Genomic DNA, 22,101 nt, shown 5'->3' on the forward strand with positions numbered 1-22,101 from the left:
AAGTTCTGGCGGTTGCTTCACCGTGGGGTTTTTCCTTCCCCAATTGCCCTTGGGATAAGGCTGTGGTCCTCTAACTCGGGTTATCTGGGTAGGCCCACCACTCGGGGTTGCCTGCGTGCTCCTCGGTGTCCTGTGAAAATAACAGACAGCCTTGTTTAGAAAAGGCGGGCCTTTATATACTTCACTGGGTTCAAATCCCCACCAATGAGCAGACGTCTTGCCTAGCTCGTCTGTTATTGGTTGGGAAGGTTTGGCCCCGCCTCCCTTAAGACCGGGTTTCCCTGCCGTCAGTTTCGCCTGCCCCTGTAGCATGGGGACTGTTCCTGAAGCGTTTCCGTCGGCGGCATCCATGCGGCGCCGGGACTTGGGTACATAGGGGTGGCCTCTGATGTCGGGGTTCTTACTCCTCCTTGGCCGTGGGCCGCGGCCTGCATCCTGACAAGGTTCCCGCCCCCTTCCCAGTCCGGGTCGGCGACTCCAGTAAGGTGAGTAGCTAACCCCGCCGTAGCGTTCGGCGGGGGCGGCTCCGCTCCCGTCAGGATCGCCGAGTTCGTCCGATGTGTGCGGGTTGGTGGCTTTCCCCAAGGCCGCTGCCGGCACCTCTTCACAAGCATCTTCAACTTGAATAGCTCTATGGCCCATGGAAGGAGGCCATGCAAAGGAATAAGGAAGCTAGGCATGCATGTGCCTAAGAATCTGATCTCTGTTTTTGCAACATTTAAGCATAGTGGTTATAGAATTTCCAGTCTTGGAGTGTGACCAGGCACGTAGTCGTTTCATGTGTTCAGTTGGCTGAGTTTTGTAGCTTGAAGGTCATATTCGTTTCATCAGAATTGTGTTCAAAATGAGTATTGACAGTCTTCAGCATGCCAGCGAGTATCTTCATGTAACAGTAGAAGAGCAAGAATGGATCCTTGAAGATGCCACGGGAAGTGGTGGATGGTGTGGAGCAGGAGCCTAATTTCATACACAATGCTCTGTCTTGTGGATATGAGGAAATCCATTGTAGCGCCTCTCCGTGGATGCCCAGAGAAGGCTAAAGTATTTGGAGCAGGTTGTGTAATTCAAGTGTTAAAGTCAGAGACAAGTCCAACTAGAAGAGGATAGAAATTGAATTTTCATTTGCCATTGGCAGAGGAGTGTGCTTTATGAATAATATTGCATATTCTATGCTATGTGATCACAGGAACGCTTATTGGGAGTTGTATTAGAGATTTGTTTCACTGTAATCCATATGTTGCTTAAGTGGCATCTTGCCTAAGATCCTGCCCATGATTGGGTTGTCAGCGATTAGGGAATATGTGTCCAGAATTCTGGTATCCACAGATGTTATTTTCTGAATAGGGACATTGGTGGTTTTGCCAAGGCCTTTTGGCACCTCCCTTTGATTTGTCATTATGGCACCAATGATAGGACTGGCTAAATCCATGGAAACCTTTCTCGAATCAACAGCCATTCCAATGTTGGTATCAGGGGATGCAATTACATGTTATGGCTCATTATTATCAATAATATTCAGATTGTGTCATCTTTGAGCGCTACTATTGAGTTGGATGTAGAGATAGGCCGTTTCTGAAGCATGGCATTTAAGGTAATAAATACTTCTTCATTATGCAAGATCTGTCCCTTTTGATCTTTTTTAACAACTTGTGTTGTTAAGTCGTTCCTGGAATTGTGTTTTTTTTCTTTCATTTGAATTCTGGCAGCAAACAGCAGCAATTGAGCTTACCTAAATGCTTTTTTCAGATCATTGACGTCCATTTAGTTCCCGCTGATTCTTTGCCAGCTTTTGTTGTTTATAAGATCCACATTTTATTGCGAGTCAATAAAGTATGTTATTACCAATACAAAAATCAGAAGTGACATTTCTTATGAATCATCAATTATGACTTACTGTTTTGTTTCCAATTCCGTTGTCCAGCATACACATGCTGGTAAGAATTTAGTTTAAATCCATCACATCAAGTCCAGATTGCCGTAGATCTATCAGAACAAACGTGGGAATCTTCTGATACTTCTGCAATTTCCTAAGCAATCCTTTGCTAATGAAGCTTCTTTCTAGAGCTAAAGAATCGAGGAGAGAACTGCTTCTTTTGAGTTGAATAGGGAAGAATATGAGTTTTCCTGTTCTTTGTAGTGGAGTTAAACTGCCGGTTTTATCTCTTAGGTTATCCATCTGTTGACTTTGATTTTCACTGCAGATCCCCCATGGATAGAATCTCAGTGGGCCTCATTATGAGTATGCTGGTCTTGTAACAATGGTGCCGGTAAGCTACCGGCACCATTGTTACTGGACCGGCACACTCTGGGTTCTGCCAGCGGGTGCTTTCCTGCCCGCCAGGTCTGACCTGATGGGTGGAACAGCACCAGTCTGCAGACTTTGATGAAGCACTGGGAGTGTTGCACAAAGTGCCACTGCTTCCCTCCTCCCCATTCCCATGGGGAATCGAATGGGAATGGGGAGTAATTTTTTCCAGCTCCTGGCTTTGGGGAATTGCAGGGACTGCTGGGGCTGTAATGTCCTGGTAATTCCCCATTGCCAGGCGCCAGAAAAAACACGACTACGGCGGCAGCCGTGCTGTTTTTACCAGCACAGCTACCGCCGGTGTCGTAATGAGGCCCAGTGTGTTTCTCTCCAAGGCGGAGAGCCACTTGTTATTTGGAGGAAGGTTTATCTTCCATCGTTCTGTGAGAGTCTCACTATCACGTGTTCTTTTACAGATATGATAGTGATGTCTGGTACTTGGGTGTTCTGGAAATGAATCTCCACTGAGTCGGGATGTGTTTCAATCAAATGGCAGGTATCATTCAATGTAAAATAACTGGAACTCCTTTTTAATTTCATCGGGCAGTGGGTTTAGGTCCAAGTTCACACAATCTCTCAGAGGTGAAAGCATCTGAAGTGAAGTATTTCCGAGTAAATCAGGTGTGCCATGGGAGGTCACGACTATCACTGAATGGGTTAATCTAAGTCACCCTAATTTAATTACTACTCCAGTAAGTAATATTTGCACAACATGTTTCATAGTTACAATTTTACAATATTAGATGATTAATTTTATAGAACACTACGAAAATCCATTAATATTTATAGTTCAATGGTACACATGTAATCAACAATATTCACTGTATCAATATGTTAAATTATATAATTTGTAATTCCCCACTCTTATGTGAAAATATGCATAACCCTATGAGGTCTTTCCAATTAATACAACATTGACAGGGTATCTACCACAATGTGTGTATACATATCTATAACATTTGAATACATAATGCCAAATCTAAGACTCAGGAGATTTTAAGCATCCTAAGGGAACTAGAATCCCCAGCACCACCCCCCTCGGACTGTACCAAAGATGCTCCATGGTGCTCCAAAATTCATCAAGCCCTAGCAGATAAAATAGCATCCCTCCAAACTAAAATAGAAGCTTAAAAGAACATCCTTGCATACAGCTCACCAGATAATGCTCCTCCCAAACCTCAACACCCTCAGTGCCTGCCATTCACATTCTCCGAGGTCACACCCAGCAAAATGGAAAACATCATTAAAGACCTTAAGCCTTCAAGATGCCAAGGCGACACTTGTCCAGCCCCCTTTAACAAGGACTGTGCCAAAGGACTATCTCCTTGTATCGCCACTATGGTAAACGCTTCTTTTGAGACTAATCTCGTCCCAAAAAACCTCAAGGAGGCCTGGGTTATGCCTCTTCTAAAAAAGCCCAACCTAGACCCGAACACAGCAAAAAACTATAGGCTAATCACTACCGTCCCTTTCCTCTTAAAGATTTTGGACAGAGTTGCCTACTTACAAATCCAGAAACATCTGGAAGACGTCAATCAGGCTTTCGGCCTAGGCACGGCACCGAGACCACCCTCCTGGATCTGAAAATACAGATGGATGAGATGAGAGACAAAGGCAAGCTGGCCATGCTCCTCTTGCTAGACCTCTCTGCTGCCTTTGATCTGGTCGTCCACCAGATCCTCACTGATCACTTAACCTCTGCAGCAGCCTTCTCCACCAATGCCTCCTCCTGGATTAAATCATTGTTATCTAACCGCACTACTAGAGTCTTCTCTCCCTCTGCCTCGGCAGATCCAATGCCCATCCTTTGTGGGGTTCCTCAGGGATCCTGTACATCCCCAACACTATATAACATCTTTACGAAGCTCCTATTCCATCGCCTTGACAACATGGGTGTCATCTACACAAACTACGTAGATGACACCCAGGTCCTCATCACTCTGGCAGGACACTACGCCAATGACACCAAAGTTAATTAACAACATCTATTTGGAAATTCAGGCATGGATGGCAACACATAGCCTATGCCTTAATGATGAAAAAACCGAGCTCCTGATCGTAGGCACCCAAGCTCGCCTCAACAAACTTGACCCACAGTACTCATCCTTCATCATTGATGGAAATACAATTAAAGTTGCAAAAGAAATAAAGAATCTTGGTGTCCACCTCGACTCCACCTTATCACTAAAAAAACAAGTGAGTGCCATCACCTCATCAATAGCTTATGCAAACAAGCTAATCAATGCCTGTAAGTCCTACCTATCCCCCACCCGCTGCATGACATTAGCCAGAGCTAGCACTATCCAAAATAGATCACTGCAACACACTATTCTCAGGAACCTCTGAAATTAATCTCAATAGACTTCAGGTCTTACAAAATGAATCCTTAAGATCTGCACTAAACATCCCTAGATCCAACCACATCTCCAGCCACAGACAAAAATCTAACTGGCTTCCAGTGCATGACAGAATCTCACTCCGCACATTGACTATCACCCACAAATGTATCTCACATGCTGCACCCAAATACCCCTAGGACAAGTTTTCCCTGCACCATAGAACCCATCCTACCAGATCATCCCATGCTAACCTCCTCGCAGTCCCCAGATTCATCCTCAAAACCGCAGGAGAAGCCAACTTCCCTGTTCAAGCTGCCAACCTCTGGAACTCGTTACCTGCCTCCATCAGATTAGAACCATCTTTCAATGCCTGCATAACCAGTGTCAAACTCTGGCTTACTGATAAGCCCACCCATTGCTGAGTCCAAGTGATTTTGCATCACAGCCCCATTGACTGACCTAAGGATCCTTTTGCTCCTCATTCCACCTGTACTTTTCTTAATGGACTAATATGTAACCCAAGTCGACCCTTTCACCATTATTGCATATATATGTACTTATCTTGAAGGTCCGACCAATATGTAATACGTAATCCAGGTTGACCCCTTCGCCATTACTGTGTTTATCCTTTATGTAAATAATGTTCTTATGCCTTCTGTCTGTAAAATGTTAAGTTTTCCAGCGCCCAGTTACCTCAGGGTTACCTGCGTGATACAAATAATAAACAAATACACAAAATACAAACAAATACAAATGCAAAAAAAAATAGCATGCCCCAGAGAATTAAATCCCTTGTATATTGATAAAGATCTGGAATTGTGTTGAAGACGACAGTGTTGGTGTACTGACCTGGTTTTATCATATTAAAAACATGTTGCGTGTTCTCCGTTTGATGGAATTGTGGGACAATCCCACTGTTATGGAACATGTGCCAAAATTGAGGTCAAAGAGGTGTACAAGGAATAGCCCTCATCATGTGGTTTCGGTGCTCGCTTATCCAGCAATTACTTGGTATACCAGGCTTCGAGAATTATCATAATTTGCTGGAGACTAATGAATGATCTCTCCTTCTAACACTTAGGTTAGAAATTCTCCCTTTCCAACATTTCACTAAATTGTGAGGGAGAAAACAGACTGCAAAATGCCAACATTGCTCAATATATGATGAAACGGTAGGCGAGAGGAATCAGGAATATTAGAGATGCATTATACGTATGTAAATCCACACAAGATTGGAGCCAGGTAAAGAAAATAGCTTCTTATCAGGCAGCAGCATGGCAAAACTGGCATATATATATATATATTACACGGCCTGCGGTAGTGGCCATGCAGTTATGGTTAAGTTGCTATTCCCATAGGAAGAGTACTTTTTGGGTGGCTTATAACTTTTCTCCACCTGGACAAATCCTCACCAAACTTTGCAAAAAATGTATATGGCCCGCAAAGTTTGGTGAGGTTTCGTCACGGGGGGGCAAAGTTATAGGGGGGGTCCCAAACATTTTATTTCCCATAGACTGAATGGAGAAAAACTTTGCTCATGCCTACATGTGAAACCGCTTGATGGATTTTCACCAAATGTGCGGCAGTAGCAGCAGCTTGGTCTTCAAAGCGTGCTTTTGTAAATTTGGTGGAAATCCATCCAGTAGTTTATTTGAAAATGACCAAAAAGTAGGTCCGAAAAAATTTGTGATATCTGGGTACGCTCCTCGGGCACACTGTTCACTCTGCGGACAGGACACTGATTGGCTAGCGGGTCAACGTCATGTCCGCGAACAAGCAACATGCTCACTGGCTGAAGCGTGAGGTGCGTCACATTTTCCCGATGCACCCGCCATGTTGGATCCACGGATATCCGCGGGCAGCAAGGCGTGGAACATAGTCGAAATCTAATTTTGAGGAGTGTGTTGGTGTGGAAGAGTGGCTGGAGAGGGTGGGGAAGTGAGAGATGTGTGAATTTCTGTATGTGCTAAGGTGGAAAAAGGCTGTGATTTGATCGCAGTGTCCACGGTCACTGCAGTTGTCCGCAGACATACTAAACACTGGCCACACTACTGGGTATTTTACTATGCTTGATGTATTGGTTTTGGGTAGTTAGTGGAGTATTGGGTGGAGAGGGTATGTATTGAAGAGTTTGTGCATTGGCTGTAATTATTGTTTTAGGATGTTAATTGAAGTGGCTAGGTCTTGAGGTGGTTGTGTTATGTTCTTGGGCTGTGGTTAGTGGGCAGGTATTTGCTTGCATGGGTGTGTTATGCTGCAGTGGTTGTGGCCAGGGCCTAGAGTCTTGGGTGCATGGCTAAAGGCCGTAGGCTGGAGGCAATGCACCCAAGACTTGAGGCCCTGGCCACAACCAACACAGCATAACACACCCATGTAAGCAAACATTTTGGGTTGTGATTAGTGGTCAGGTGTTTGGTTGCATGGGTGTGTTATGTTGTGGTGGTTGTGACTCAAATCATTGTATACTTATTGTTTGCTTTCTTTAGGCTGTATGCAGTTTTTTGGCCAGGCCATGCACTCAAGACTAACAAAGTTTTTTCACTGAGTTTGATTTCACACAAAAGGAAAAGTAATTCCAATTTTCCATACAGGGACGGCACTCAAAGAAGTCAGGACGTCAGCGATGGTCTCCCAAAGTAAATAAATCCACCATTCGCCACGTAATTCTTATGCCATATCCAGCTTTATTAAGGGCATGACAGAACTACGATGCGTTTCGCAACGCTCCCGTTGCTTGATCACATATCCAAGTGAGTATATTGCACAATGTTTTTAAATACAGCCGGAGTAGTTACCAGACTGCACAGTCCACCACTCCTCGGTCAAGCCACCACTCATGAATTACTCTCTTCTTTGGGGTTTCCTCCTTCTGCTCTCTCCGGCTTCCAGCTCTCTCTGAGCTTCCCTCACACGCTGGCTGGTTTACTCCTCAGCATGCAGGACTTCCTGGTTTCCATCATCTTCCCTGACCCTGCTGGATGAAACTCCCATGCTTCTCTACTCCCTTAACAAACAATCCTTCTTCCCTTTTTATGACACTATGCTGAGCACTGTCCAGTATATGATTATAGTCCTCGTTCTCTTTGCAGTGGAGTGCTCTCCATCACTCACTCATCAATCTTTACAGTACTGCCATTTTCTGATAGTTGAGTGATCTGTATCACTCACTCACTCTTCTTCTTCACAGTATTATTACAATCCATTTATTCAGGTTGAATCTTGGGTCTTATGTCACAGTAACAAGCAGTGGCTTGATCAGTTTGGCCCTTCTGAAACCTTGATGTTTTTGATGGTTCAAGAGTGAGCAATTTATGGAGTTCCTGTTCTGAATGGGACTCCTTATCCTGAAGGGAGGCGTCTCCCATTGGTGAGGTCCCGCTTGCCTCTACCCATATGGAGGGTATCCCGTTGCGGGCTCACCTCCCTAGCCTCACAAAGAAAGGCTCACCTCTGGGAAGAAGTGACTGAATCCTGTGATTCATCACAATGCCCACATACAAAACATTTGAAATTGAGTATACAAGTTCCAAAAATCTCACATCACAAATGTTTGAAGTTGAGTGTGCAAATTACAAAAATCTTGCATAAAACAAGTTTGAAACTGCCCATCAGTTAAGAATTCTCTCTGCCTATTTCAAGACATATGACAAATATATTGCATTGAGGTATGTGTATTGTATGCTAACAGAAATTAAATTCTCCAGTAGACCTGTTACATGCCAGACTCAGTGGCTACTTTGGGTCGCATGGCAGGGCCTGGGGCACAGATCAAAGTTTGAGAAGCACTGGGCCTGGATGCAGACCAATCCCACTGGCTACTTTGGGTGGCCTGGAGAGAGGCCCAAGTCCTAGATCATGGCACCAGAGGATGTGGCATTAGTGTGAGTGGGATACCAGCAAATGATATATGAAAATGTGATGTGAGAGCATGTGATGTACATGTATGTGGTGCAAACGTGTGTAACATAAGAGTGTGTGTTGTAATAGGTTTTGGAGGAATATTGTGTGCCAGAAGTGTGTGTGGTGTAAGTGTGTATGCAATAGGAGCCATATGAGCATGTGGCATAAGGTTGTGTGGCAATGAAGTGTGTGATTTAAGATGATATGGCATAAGAAATCTTGGCATAAGCCCATTTGACATACAAGTGCATTGCATGAGAGTGCTTGGCATAAGAGTGCATGGCGGAAGAGCATGTTCTATAAGAGCATGTGCCATAGTCATCTGTCAGGAAACAACAAATTGAATAAGTGTGTGGCATATTGTGTGGCTTAGGATTGTTTAGCATAAGAGTGTGTGGCGTAATTGTTTGAGGCATAAGTATGTGGTTTTAGGGTTTATGAGTGTTTGGTGTAAAGTCATATGAAATGGGCCTGTTCAGTACACCTCCTATATTTGAAAACTCACATTGCAGTGAAGTCTGACTTTAATGTGAGTTTTTATATGCATAGGAGGTGAATACCAGTTTTACATGTTGTACATGTTTGCTATACATCTCATGTACATAGAAACATTCACCTCAAAATCATGTAAAATTGTTCCACATTTAATACATGTACGAAATTCCACTATCAAATACGTTTCTTATAGATATGAAATCTCTCATCAAAGTTAGTCATAACTTTGAAGTGAGTTTTCACTCATATAGTAGTGTAGATGTACTGAATGTACATATCCTACATGCACCTATCTAGTTCATAATGAAGAGGTACATTCATTCTGCACATGTCTTAAATGCCGCCTGCATGTATGAATACTCACAGGAAAGCGAGGTCTGACTTTGAAGTGAGTTTTCATACATATAGAAATATAATGTATTTTTAGATTGCTCTATTATCAACAGTACATCAGAAGTTTCTGTTTGAATAAGTACTTGTGTGATACATGGACTAGTTCATGAGAGGGATACCTAACGCCCTTTATATGTTGGCAGTAACACCCTAAACACAATCCTTTGTAAGGATTTTTGGTCAGGATTGTTACAAATCAGCAATGTCATCAGTGATGTTAATTCAATGAAAACATTGGGCCTAATTACGAGGCTGCGAATGGGCAATTACCAGGTCATGCCGAGTTTGGCAGACCCGATAATTGCCCATTTGCGGGTACCGGTAATAAGGGACTCCCCATCCCTATCCGGCCCCATAGGGCAGAATGGGAATTGGGGAAGGTGGTAGCACCGGTACCGTTAATAACTCTCAAGAATGCCTATTATGTTAATAACGGTAACGGTGCTACAGTCCTGTTCTGCTCGTGGGTACCGGTACAGCCACCAGGTCAGACCTGGTGGCTGCAAAGGTACCCGCGAGCAGAACTCGTAGTATGGCAGCACGGTAGGAACAATGCTTGTAGTGCTACCGGCACCGTTGTTGCCTTACCGCCATACTTGTAATGAGGCTATTTTGAGGTAAACATACTTAAAAACATTCAATATACATTTACAAAAGTTGCAAAAAATAAAGCATATCAGAATTGAACAGCAGATAACAATCTTCTTATGTTGAAAGCTGTCCTCAGATATGAGAGCAAAGACCTTGCAACATGTATAGTGTTTGAAAATAATATAAAATGCATTGCAGGTCTGGGTAAAGTGATACTTGCGTGGCAGAGGAAACAAAGTGTGCTTATGCATGCTTTTATAGGCTTTGCAAAAGAAGAGAAAAAAGCAACAAATCCTAAGACGCATCATTACAAAATTTACACATATCACTGGGCATCAAACTGAAGTTGACCATTTTCAGGTAACAGTGAGAAGTGTTGCCTAAAAGAGGTCTCATTTCCCCTGAACTCGCTTATTGTCGTGACTGAAAGAATATTTTTATTTTTTCCTGCATTCATTTTCTTCTGCATGCAAAGTTTAGACAATTTGTACACAATATTACGTATGTGGACAAATACCTTTTGTGGCGAAAGTTGCCGAGTCTTACACCTGTGTCTGTAGCAATAGCACTATGTGGTTGCATTAAAAATATGAAAGAGTAAGCATTTTAGGGTAGCAGGTAGGTTTGTAGTTCTCCCTTTTCTTTATTTTTCCTTTTCTTTTTTCTCTTCCTGATAATAATACTGATAAAATGTAGTAATATGACAGTATGCCTAACTAACTGTGAATGGATTAAGGAATTGGAGTTGTGTTTGTGACTATTTGATATATTGAGAACTGATGTATTCTCTCTGTATTTGATGGAATGTTATGTGTGTTTTTAAGAATGCCTATTATTTATGGGGTATAAATTGTTAATTTTAATTGTGATTTTTGATACTGTATGAAGTCTAATTTTGTAAAGAGTGATAAAATGTAACCAAATACAATTTTTTTTAAAAATGGAGCACTAATTATCAATCAGCGCTTTTTACTATAATTTGAACAGCCCAGGTATTTTTGCATCAAATAGCTAGATGTAGTTAAATGGAGACGATTAGCTGGTGTGCCTAATTAATTTGATTGTCTTATTATGGAAAACCTGTTGAACAACTGTTTCTTACACAGCATTGCGGCCCTGTTATTGAGTTCTAAAGTGTTGTAAATTGTATCCGCATTTAGCAGACCACGATTTAATATGTCCAATCCATGGTAAAAACAGATGGTCTTTTCTGAGGTCATTGTATGATGCAACATCTGATGAGTTAAAGTAGCCTTATCATTAAACCAAACTCTAAACCAGAGCAATATAGGCTGAAGGGTAAGTTTGTCCTCCAGGAAATGCAAACCAAGCTCTATATGAGCAGCAGAATTGGCTGCTGCGACTGTGCTTGAGATCGAGTGTCGATGTCCCTCGAGGGCTGCAGTCAAGAGTCAACGTCGTCCACAGTATAAAGGGCTCGAGCGGGGGAACCACCAGGGGGCGCAGAGATGCACTGACGCATCTCCTCTCGTCTCTTCCGAAGGGTGCCATTTTTGGGACTTGAGCCCCCCCAGAACTCCCCGGAGTGAAGTGCCGACCCCCACTGCAGCCTTCTAACACCGTGGGGCACCTGAATACCCCAGTGAGCCCGCGAAGGTAGGAGGGAGGGAGTGGCCCGCCTCCCCCGGCGCCACGGCGCCGCATGAAAACAACAGAGAGCCGCGGATAAGGTGAGGCCTGCAGCTTCATCGGACAGTGTGTGGAGAGCAGCCCCCCCCCAAATGTGTCTGCAGCAGTCTCCCGTGCCCCACAGAGCCCAGGAGGGGCAGTTTGACGTTTTGGGCTGCTTCCCGCCATTGGGGCCGCACCCCGGAGCAGTGCGTGGGCGCGGAGGCCTGCGCGGCATCCCCGGATCCGGCCCAGGAGAGCTGGCTTGCCCCCTCGACCTCATCGGTGTCTGGCGAGAGCAGAAGTCCCCGCCGGCGACTTGGAATAGCGAGCACCCTCCCCAAGGTGTACCCACAGCAACCCACCCACCCCCCCTGCTTCGGGCCCTCCCTGGATCTGACGGTGGATCGGGAGACGTGCCGAGGGGGCACCGGAGCCCCCACGAGGTGAGTGGCCGCCCTAAAGTACTACATGGCATTGGAGGCAAAGAGAACCGGCCATTGACCTAGAACCGGAGAATAGGCCTAAACAACCCCCCACCCCAACAGCGACCACAAGGCCTGGACGGCAAGCAGGCAGGCCCTCTTCAGAGGCGTATTGTGGCCCGGCGGAGGTGCCCATTGGACTTGGGACTCCTAGGAGTGGATCCCGTGAGGAGGTGAGGAGCTGGAGGAGGAATATGAACTGGAAAGAATCTCTGCAGAAATTCTGACTCTTGGCCCCTGGCTCCCCGACTCGCCCTGAGATGGCGACCTCGGCACATCAGGAACTAACAGACACTAGCACGGTCACCAAGGGTATGGCCGCCCGCCTCGATGAGATCAGAGGCTTCAGGGCAGATATAACGCTACGTCTGGACACTTTGGACAAAAAAGTGGACAACATAGGTGACAGGGTTCAAGCGCTAGAGAATAATACAACCTCGAACAACATCTTTGAGATGCAATTTGATATGCGCCTGGCGGAGCTCAAGAGGAGGGAAGAGAAATGTTCCCTAAAGCATGACGACCTGGAGAACAGGGAACGCCGCTGTAACCTGTGCTTTTTAGGCTTCCCAGAGCGTGAGGGCGAAACACAAGCAGTCATTGTAAAAGCTGTTAATGCGGTGGTGCAATCACTCTTTGAAGGGGCTAACAAAAACAAACCGACTATTGATAGAGCCCACAGAGCAGGTGCAGCCAACAGAGGCCCCAGGTCCATTCTAGTACGATTCCACTACTTTGCGGAGAAAAGTAAAATTCTTGAACTGGCCTGCAAGAAAGGCCCAGTGGACTGGGAGGGGGCTCAGATCTCGGTGTATCAGGATCTGTCTGCCTTCACCCTGGCGAGGCGTCGGCTCTGCTCCCCGCTGATGAAAATGGTCCAGATCAAAGGGATCTGATATAGGTGGGAATACCCTTTCTCACTTTCTTTTGAGCTAGACGGCTACAAGTACGCCCTGGTCACAGAGGACGATATTCGCAGGGGGTCGGGGGAGCTCCTGGATGATCCAAATATGGAAGCGGGCGAGCGAGAACGCGAGAGAGCCCCAGCTGGCCCTGGGCGGACGAGGGCTCCACAGGAAAGACGTAAGGTCCGAGGCCACAGGAAATTCAGAAGAGTGGCGCCGGCATCCCCGGAGCTGCCCAACACTTGCAGAGCCCCCGGGAGCTCGGCGATCAAGCGTGTACCCGTTACTGTGAGTGGGGAGGCGATGCAACTGTTTATGGACTAATAAGGACATGGGGGTGGGGGGCTCCAGTTGTTGTTTTTGAAGAGTTTGGGAGCCCGGAGGTGGAAGACAATGGTGGTCTAGACTGGTGACAAGATGAAGCCGCTAATCAACCAGGCGTTCAGGGGGGGGGGGGGGGAAAGTTGGGGTTTGTTTATTGGGGATTCAGTTGGGTCACACCAGGTTTTCAGGTCTACTTTGCACTTACAGAATGGTTTCTGAGCATCAGCAGGGTGCGGAAGTTTTGCGGGAGCATTGTCATTTTTCGCTCCACAGAGGGAGCCATGAGCCTTTATCATCGTTTTGATGGATGACTCACTCCAATTTTTGACAGTGAGGTCGTTAAACGTATGTGGGCTTAACTCACCTACAAAAAGGTCGCTGGTGGTGAGAGAATTTTCAAGGCTCTGCCTTCATTTCCTGTTTGTACAAGAAAGTCATTGGGTTCAGGGCAAGGAACCCAAGCTAAGGGCTAAAAATATTGACCAGGTGTATGTGGCGTCCTTCCGAGCTAAAAAACGCGGAGTGGCCCTCCTGGTTTCTCCCGGGGCCCACTTTGTGGCCAAAGCTCAGAAGTTGGACCTGGAAGGGGGCGATATATTATGGTCAAGGGGGAGGTGAGGGGCCGGCTGTTCACCCTGGTTTGTATTTATGCTCCAAACGATGCACAGGGCACCTTTTGGGAAGGGATGAAAGAGAAAATCATGGCTTTCTCTGAGGGCACCCTATTGGTAGGTGGGGATTTTAACATGGTTCTGTGCCCCGAGAGGGATCGGAAGTCAGTAAATCCATGCCCAAACTTGCGTTTCCACAAAAAGCTGGCAGAAGTTTTCAAAGAAGTCAATGGAAATTGGGCTTGAGTGATACGCACCCCATTAAGCAAGGCCAAGACCCCGACTTCATCTTCTACTCAAAGCCTCATGCCACATTCTCCCGTATCGATTATATTCTGGTTGACGCCACGCTTCAGGGTGAGGTTACTGACTCGGGGGTGGAGATTGTCCCCTGGTCTGATCACGATTTGGTTAGAATAAAAGTGGGCATTCCCCCAGCTCCCGCATCCGGATATTTGTGGAGGTGCAACAACCTCCTCCTACATGATAAGGAAGTACGCCAAACCCTTTTAGAAGCCATAAAAGATTACTTCTCTGCCAATGACAATGGGGAGGTTGGCGTCATGGGTGTCTGGGAGGCATTCAAGGCAACCATTAGGGGCGTCCTTATCGAGATAGGTTCGAGAAAAAAGAGGGAGAGGGGCCATGAGGAGAAGCTATTGAGGGAAAAGATAGATTCTATCCAACCGGGGGGAAACTGAAAACGCAGATATTCCACGGGCAATGGGAGGAGCTACAAAGATTGCGTTCTGGGCTGGCGGACCTCCAGGTGGGACAAACAGAAAGGAAGTTGTCTTTCTTGAAACAGAAATACATGGAAAAGGGGGAAAAAGCGGATAAGATACTAGCTTGGAGGCTCCGCGTGCTCAGAAATAGTAGGAGGGTGAACTCCATTTGCACCACGGAGGGGGACTCGACTGTGAGAGACAGCAAGATAGCTGAGCAATTCAGACAATATTATGAACGGCTATATTGCTCGGAGTATGCAGGGGACGGGTCCGAAATAGATGGCTTCCTGTTCTCCCTCCCGATCCCGGGCCTCTCCCCCAAAAAGGCAGAAACACTAGAACTTCCCATAACCCCACAAGAAATAATAGATACCATTTTCTCTTTGAAGAGTAGAACAGCCCCGGGGGATGATGGGTTCACTGTTAAGTTTTACAAGACCTACCGGTCTACGTTGGCCCCGTTCATGGCCAGGATGTTTAACTCGGCACTGGAACTGGGCTCCCTTCCACCCACGATGATGTCTGCCCTGATAGTAGTGCTCCCCAAAGAAGGGAAGGACCCCTCTCAGTGCCAATCATACTGCCCTATATCCCTCCTCAACGCTGATGTAAAGATACTGGCCAAACGTTTAGCAAACAGACTGGCGAGACTCCTCCCTTCCCTAGTACATGGAGATCAGGTGGGCTTTATCCCGGGTCGCCAGGGGTCTGACAACATACGGAAGACCCTGGATTTGATGCATGAGGCTTCAAGGCAGGGGGTGGAAGGCTATCTCCTCTCACTAGATTCGGAAAAGGCCTTCGACCACGTCGAATGGCCTTATATGGATAAAGTCCTCTGAAAAATGGGTCTGGGGGACAAATTCTGTGGTTGGGTTTCAGCACTTTACAACGGTCCCTCGGCAAGAGTCTTGGTTAATGGTGGCACCTCAGACCCACTGGCCCTATCTAGAGGCACCCGTCAGGGATGTCCCTTGTCACCCCTTTTGTACGCCTTGGCAATGGAGCCACTGGCTATAGCGATCAGAGCTGACCAGGAAATCACAGGGATTAGATGTGACAATTGTGACTTTAAACTTTCCCTGTTTGCAGACGATATCCTGGGCTACTTGACCAACCCTCAGGACTCTCTACCCCGATTATTCAGACTTATAGACTACTATGGCAGCTTTTCGGGGCTTAAGGTGAACACGTCCAAGTCTAGCATTATGCCCATGGGTCCTGGGGATCATGACATCAGGGGTAACACCGAAATCCTGGGAGTGAGAATAGAGCGGGTTTCCACCAGGTACTTGGGCACCACCATTCCCAGGGATCTGTCACAACTCTAGCAATGTAACTTCCCGGGGATCTTGGCCAAGATTAGTAGTGATCTCAAACAATGGGCACCTCTCACACTCTCTTGGTTTGGGCGTATGGTCACGGTTAAAATAAATATCCTGCCCCGCTTACTCTACCTCTTTGCGGCCCTCCCTGTGGTGATTCCGGAGGCCTTCTTCGAGACACTACAGTTCCGGGTCCTTCAGTTCATTTGGGCCGGCAAAAGAACAAGAGTCAAATTTTCTACCCTAACTCTTCCCAAATCTCATGGTGGTTTTGGCCTCCCGGACTTTAGACTTTACTACAAAGCAGCTCAACTCCGGGTGATGTTGGAGCACATGAGGGACGACCTGGGGACATATTGGACTTTCATTGAGGATGTCCACACCCACCCGAAAAAAGTCAGGGACCTGCTATGGGCTCCCCCTAGGCCCCCCCCCAACCTCAGAACGCACCCAACCTTAGCGGCCCTCTGGGCAGTCTGGAACAAGGACAACAAGCTGCTGTCTTCCTAGCCGTCCCCTTTAACATCGCTGTGGGGTCCCCCCTTCGATTTAGACATCAGGGGCTTTAGAGACACACATGCATGGTCAGACTTGGGCCTGGAGAGAGTTGCTCAACTCTCCCGGGAGGAGGGTTTCATAGAATATGATCAGCTGACTGAGGCTTTGGGCAACAACCCGCCCTCAGTCTTTGAATATTTGCGTCTGAAAGGGATACTGACCCACCCTCGGTGGGCCGATAACCTCAAGCGCCCCCTCACTCCTTTCGAAACTGTCCTAGCTAAGAGCGCCTCCTGGAAAGGATCCCTGTCTCAGTTTTATGGCACATTGATAACGGCTAATCTGGAGGGTAGGCAGCCCTTCAAACGGATATGGGAAGAAAGGTTGGGCATGACGCTGGACGACCACACATGGACGGCAATCTTTAGATCTATATTCACAGGTTCACTGTACACCGCTGCCATGGAACATAGCTTTAAGATACTCCATTCATGGCATCGCCCTCCAGCCACCCTGTTCAAAATGTTTAAAGAGGTGTCCCCTTTTTGCCCCAGGACATGTCAACAACGGGGCACTTGGTTTCACATGTGGTGGGGATGCCCGGTCATTCAGGTGTACTGGTCAGAACAGCTCAGCTGGATCAAGGATATAGAAGGGTATTCCCCCACCTTACATCCACTGGAAATCCTCCTGGGTACTCCTATGCTGGGAACTGAACAGCCTGCTTTCCCGAAGGTCATTGGGGCCATGTTGAGGGTGGGGAGGCTAGCGCTAGCTCAAAAATGGAAAAATGTCCTAGCTCCATTCAAGGAGGAATGGCTTTATAAACTTAGGTCGAACTTCACCTATGAAAAACTCACTGTGATAACAAATGACACCATGTCGGATTTTGTACAGGAATGGACCGCTGTGCTTCTTTATGATGATTGCATCTCTATGCATCTGTAAAGTACGTCCCTTAGTGCCTCCATTTCACAGACCTCTCCACTAACCCCAGGGACCTAGCTTGGGCCCCCTACTCGCTGTGAACTGATCTAACCCCATTATGTCAAAATATATGCCTAATAACATATTGATAACCGAATGTTCTCTCTGCAGCTTCTATAACCCGCAAAACCTCTAGACCTGGTATGTTCGAAAAGTTGGGGGGGTGTGGGGGGAGTTGGCAGGTAAGGGAAAAAAATAAAAATGTAAACTGCCATCTATGTTTGCTCAATGTATTGCTGGCAGGGACTGCCCCGGCACCCTACCTTATATGTATGATGTCAATAAAAACAAAGTTAAAAAAAAAAAGAATTGGCTGCTGCAATGGGTAAGCCCAGGAGCTGCTTGATAAATGTATATATACTGGTGTATTCCCATATAACCATACAATATCTAATGGTTGCCTTTGCTTTGAACATTTATACCCTAACAACTGTAATGGGTGGCGTTGATATGCTCTTGCAAAGTGGAAACATCTATACATAGACTTTGTGATAGTGCTCTGTTACTTGAGGAAGTGATTATTACCCAGGCGGGAAGCCGTAAAGATTATACCCAGATCATTATAGACCTTTGTCGGTTCCAATTTTTGGCCACGGATTAAAAAAGCTGGAACATTATCTTGCCTACCACAGTGTTTCTTCTAATATATAATTATTGCAGACTTTGAAACATTTACTTCCAGATTACGATCTTTCATGTAATTGAAGTATCTATCGAGCAGCAGGTGTTCTTGCAATCAAAGCTGTGTCATCAGCGTAGGCTAAAATTGAGATTGACAACTTGCCAAAATGTGAAACAGCTGCATTGTTCTCTGCTAATGTCAATACACAGCCTTCGTCAGACTCTCGATTCTACTGGGAACCAGGAGGTGGAATGTGACCCTTGCCCGACCGCACACAAGCCCTTGTATTTGAATGTATCAAATGGGCACATTAACTTACTTCTTCAGGCAAATTTCCTTCCAAAGGGACTGCCATAATTTGCCTCTATTAACCTTATCAAAATCCTTTCTCACATCCATAAAACCCTAAAAGCTGATTTCTTTCTTCAGGCATAGAGAGTTTGCAACAGTAATGCAGAGATTCAGCAAATAATCACGAGTTCCCACCCCATTTCTGAATGCCAGTTGAAAGTCAGATAAGATGGTCGAGGTCTACATCCATGATTGGAGTTTGCTTGATCTAATTCAAGCAAATATTTTAAACTGGGAATCGAGGAGAGAGAGCTGGCCTATAAGAGCACAGCCTATCTCCATGTCCTCTTTTAAAGATGGGTTAAATTACAGCAGTCTGCCATGATTCCGGGGGACCATTCTGCTGGAAAAAAAAAATGAGGCAAAGTTTAGACCATGACACATACATCTTGCAAATTTCTAAATAGTTTGCCCAATGTCTGTTTGTTTAATAACCCATTTATGTCTTCAATTTCAACCCTTATATGTGTTTTTGGTAAATTTGGAAGGGCAGGAGATGCATTGCATTGTAGGCATCCAAAGTGGCCTTATTTAAATTGGAAAAATGAAATACCCAATTAGTATATGCCATATTTGTCATTAGGTGGCCATACTTGAACAGGGCCATGACTCACTAATTCACAGAAGGACCTTGAATTGCATAGTTACACCGCTGTTATTAACAGGTCAGACCTTGCGGGCTATCAGGCACCCGCAAGCAGAACTCGTAATTCGGCGGTACGGTATGAACGGTGCCAGTGCCTTACCAGCACCGTTCATACCATATCCGCCAACATTATAATGAGGCCCATTGTATTTTCCCTTGTTCCCTCCCTTGCCATGAAGCACTTTGAAACACATTGTGCATAGGCACTATATAAATAAACTATCATATCCATATCATATCATAGAATGATAAGTCAAAACATATCAGATTTTTAAGAATCTATCTGCCTGGGACCTGCTTCTTGTTCCATGTATGTGCATTATGACCTCAGGGCAAACCCCAGGGAAAAGAACTTCAGAATATAGCACACGGCCATACTCTACATGCACAGTGCATTTACAGTATGTGTATCATGGTTTCAATGTAGTATAACTGCATGAAGTCCTCAGCTTAAAATGAATACTGTCACCGAACAAAAACAACCTCCCCAGATATGTGATGTCATTGATGATGTAATTTGTGGCCATCGTTGATGTCCTGGGGGTGTTAGTCATAGCAGTGCATGGCGGTGGAACTAGTTATGGGTGCATAGCAAACCATACCTGGTGTATTTCTTGAAGTTTTCGATTTTACTTTGTAACCATAACATACCCTTAACAACTAAATGTCATGGGTTTTTATTAGTAGAACTTAACCATAATGTCCATTCAAATAAGTAATTTCACTTTCTTCTCTGATATTTATATAAATACATACATATATATTTTCTGTTAAAGGGACATAATGGTTGCAGCGCAAAATCTAAGAAAACAATGAAATGAGCCCTTTATGTTAAGCTGCGGAGCCATAACTCACCTTACCTCACTAGCCGGTGTTACAAGGCATGATCTCCTTTAATTCCTTTACCATATGTACAACTCCTTATGCATGAGGCCACAGATTAAAGGAGGCACTTGACTTCTGAAACAAACTAGAACATTATATTATTCATTCTATCTGGAATAAAACTTTGAAATACACAAATGCAACATTGGTTCATTGACATTTTCTATAATTGAATATACATCTTATTTGACAGGAAGTAGCAAGAGGAATTCATTTTCCATGACCTTCTATTTGGTGCTGCCATACATATTTTTTTAATTGAGAGGCACATCATTGGACAATATACCATTTTTTTTAAAATGTATTTATTAAAAGTGTGTTTTTGGATGACTAGCATCCTTTTCGTACTAACATATACCAAAATACACGTTACCTTCATATTATTGAAAAACATAAAAAGAAGAGCTCCTAAAACTGCTCTCATTTAAAAACAGAGTTCAAACATCTTAAAACCTGTCACCATTAATGTTTGTTATCTTTTTACATACTACCTCTCACACATGCATTGCCGCTGTGGTTAATATTGATGACTCAGCTCCAAACAGGCCACTCCAAAATACATCAGAAGTCGGGTCATTGGATTTTATTTGTACAGACGCTTATGTATGACTCCTAATTCTTCACATTGTGTTAACAAGTGTATGGCAGACTCTATGGTTTTCCCGCAGAGTCTACATAGCCTTTGGTGTCCAGGAATGCCTCTCCATGCAACCGTGTTTTCTAACACCTTAATAGTTTGGAGCCTAACTGACAGCAGAAACCTAGCCTTTACGGGTATTTTTTCTTTATCAGGTACAACTTAGGGCTATTGATATCAAATGATTGTCTGACATATTCCCTACATTTCTTTAGCGCACCAAGATGAATCAAAGCAGTATCTATATCATCAGTCCTTGCTTTCACAGGAATTTAGGCCAGGTTGAATTCAAACCATGTCTTCGGAATTTGTGTAATTCTGATTTTAAACACGTAGTTTGTTATTCTGGTCTCCAAGTTACTAAACCATTTACTAGTCTCATATCTACTCGCATGTTGGACAGTAAGCAAAAGTAGGCTATCTGGGCCTGCTAGATCGAACTTTATTTTTGCCCATAAATTGCACGGGGCTACTGAGCACAGCATGCCCAGAGAAGCGAGCCCCAGTTTTAGTCTAATCGCCTGGACAGGGGAACCAGGATGTAAGTTTATCATTGAACGCAAAATCTTTTCTTTCGATTGCCTCTACTCATTTCCAGGGGAAAACCTTCAAGGCATACATGATTGTAGGAACAATTGATATTTTGTACTCAAAAATGTTTGCTTCGAGGCGTTTACCTCCTTGGGCATCAATCGTCTTCCTCAATACTAGCCATCTCCCCCATGTTTTTTGTATTACTTTCTCTAGGATGGTAGCAGCCAAAAACATTGCCCTTAGAGTGATTCCCAAATAGCGTTAGCCATTGGTGGTTTCTACTCTTTCTTCCCCTAACCACCAGGCATTATGTTTATTAGCAGCAATCTTTCCACCAAATACCATAATCTTTGTTTTTTTGATATTTGGCTTTTGTGACAACTCCGATGAGAAGGTGGACAAAGCGAGAAGTGAGTGCTGTATGCCCACTTTGGTCCTGTCAAGGATCACCACATCATCTGCATAGGAAATACATACTAGTCCCTTATTACCATATTGTGGGGGGGGGTGTTGTTTGCTTCCCCCAATCTTCTTGCCAACAGGGAGAGGTAGATGTTAAAAAACAGAGGGGCTAAAGAGCCCCATTGCTTCAAACTGCTCTGAGTAGGGATACTATCTAAAATGGTCCAATCCTGTGATAACCTAATGTTTACTGCTGTATCTCCATACAGTGCTTTTATAAAATACAAGATGGAAGGGTCTATTTCTCAATCCTCTAGCATGGTCCACAATTTCCCTCTGTCGGCACTATCAAACACAGATGTGTAGTCCACGAAACAGGCAAACAGAGCCAACCCCGTTTTAGCTTCTAGGTCAGATATCAGTGTCAGCAGGGTCAAGATAGGGTGAGTTGTTGAACACCCCTTTCTGAACCCTGTCTGATGATAGGTAAGGATACATTTTTGGGCTTC

Source organism: Ambystoma mexicanum, chromosome 3p (genome assembly GCF_040938575.1).
Source record: "Ambystoma mexicanum isolate Mex_15411 chromosome 3p, UKY_AmexF1_1, whole genome shotgun sequence".
Classification (NCBI taxonomy): Eukaryota; Metazoa; Chordata; class Amphibia; order Caudata; family Ambystomatidae; genus Ambystoma; species Ambystoma mexicanum.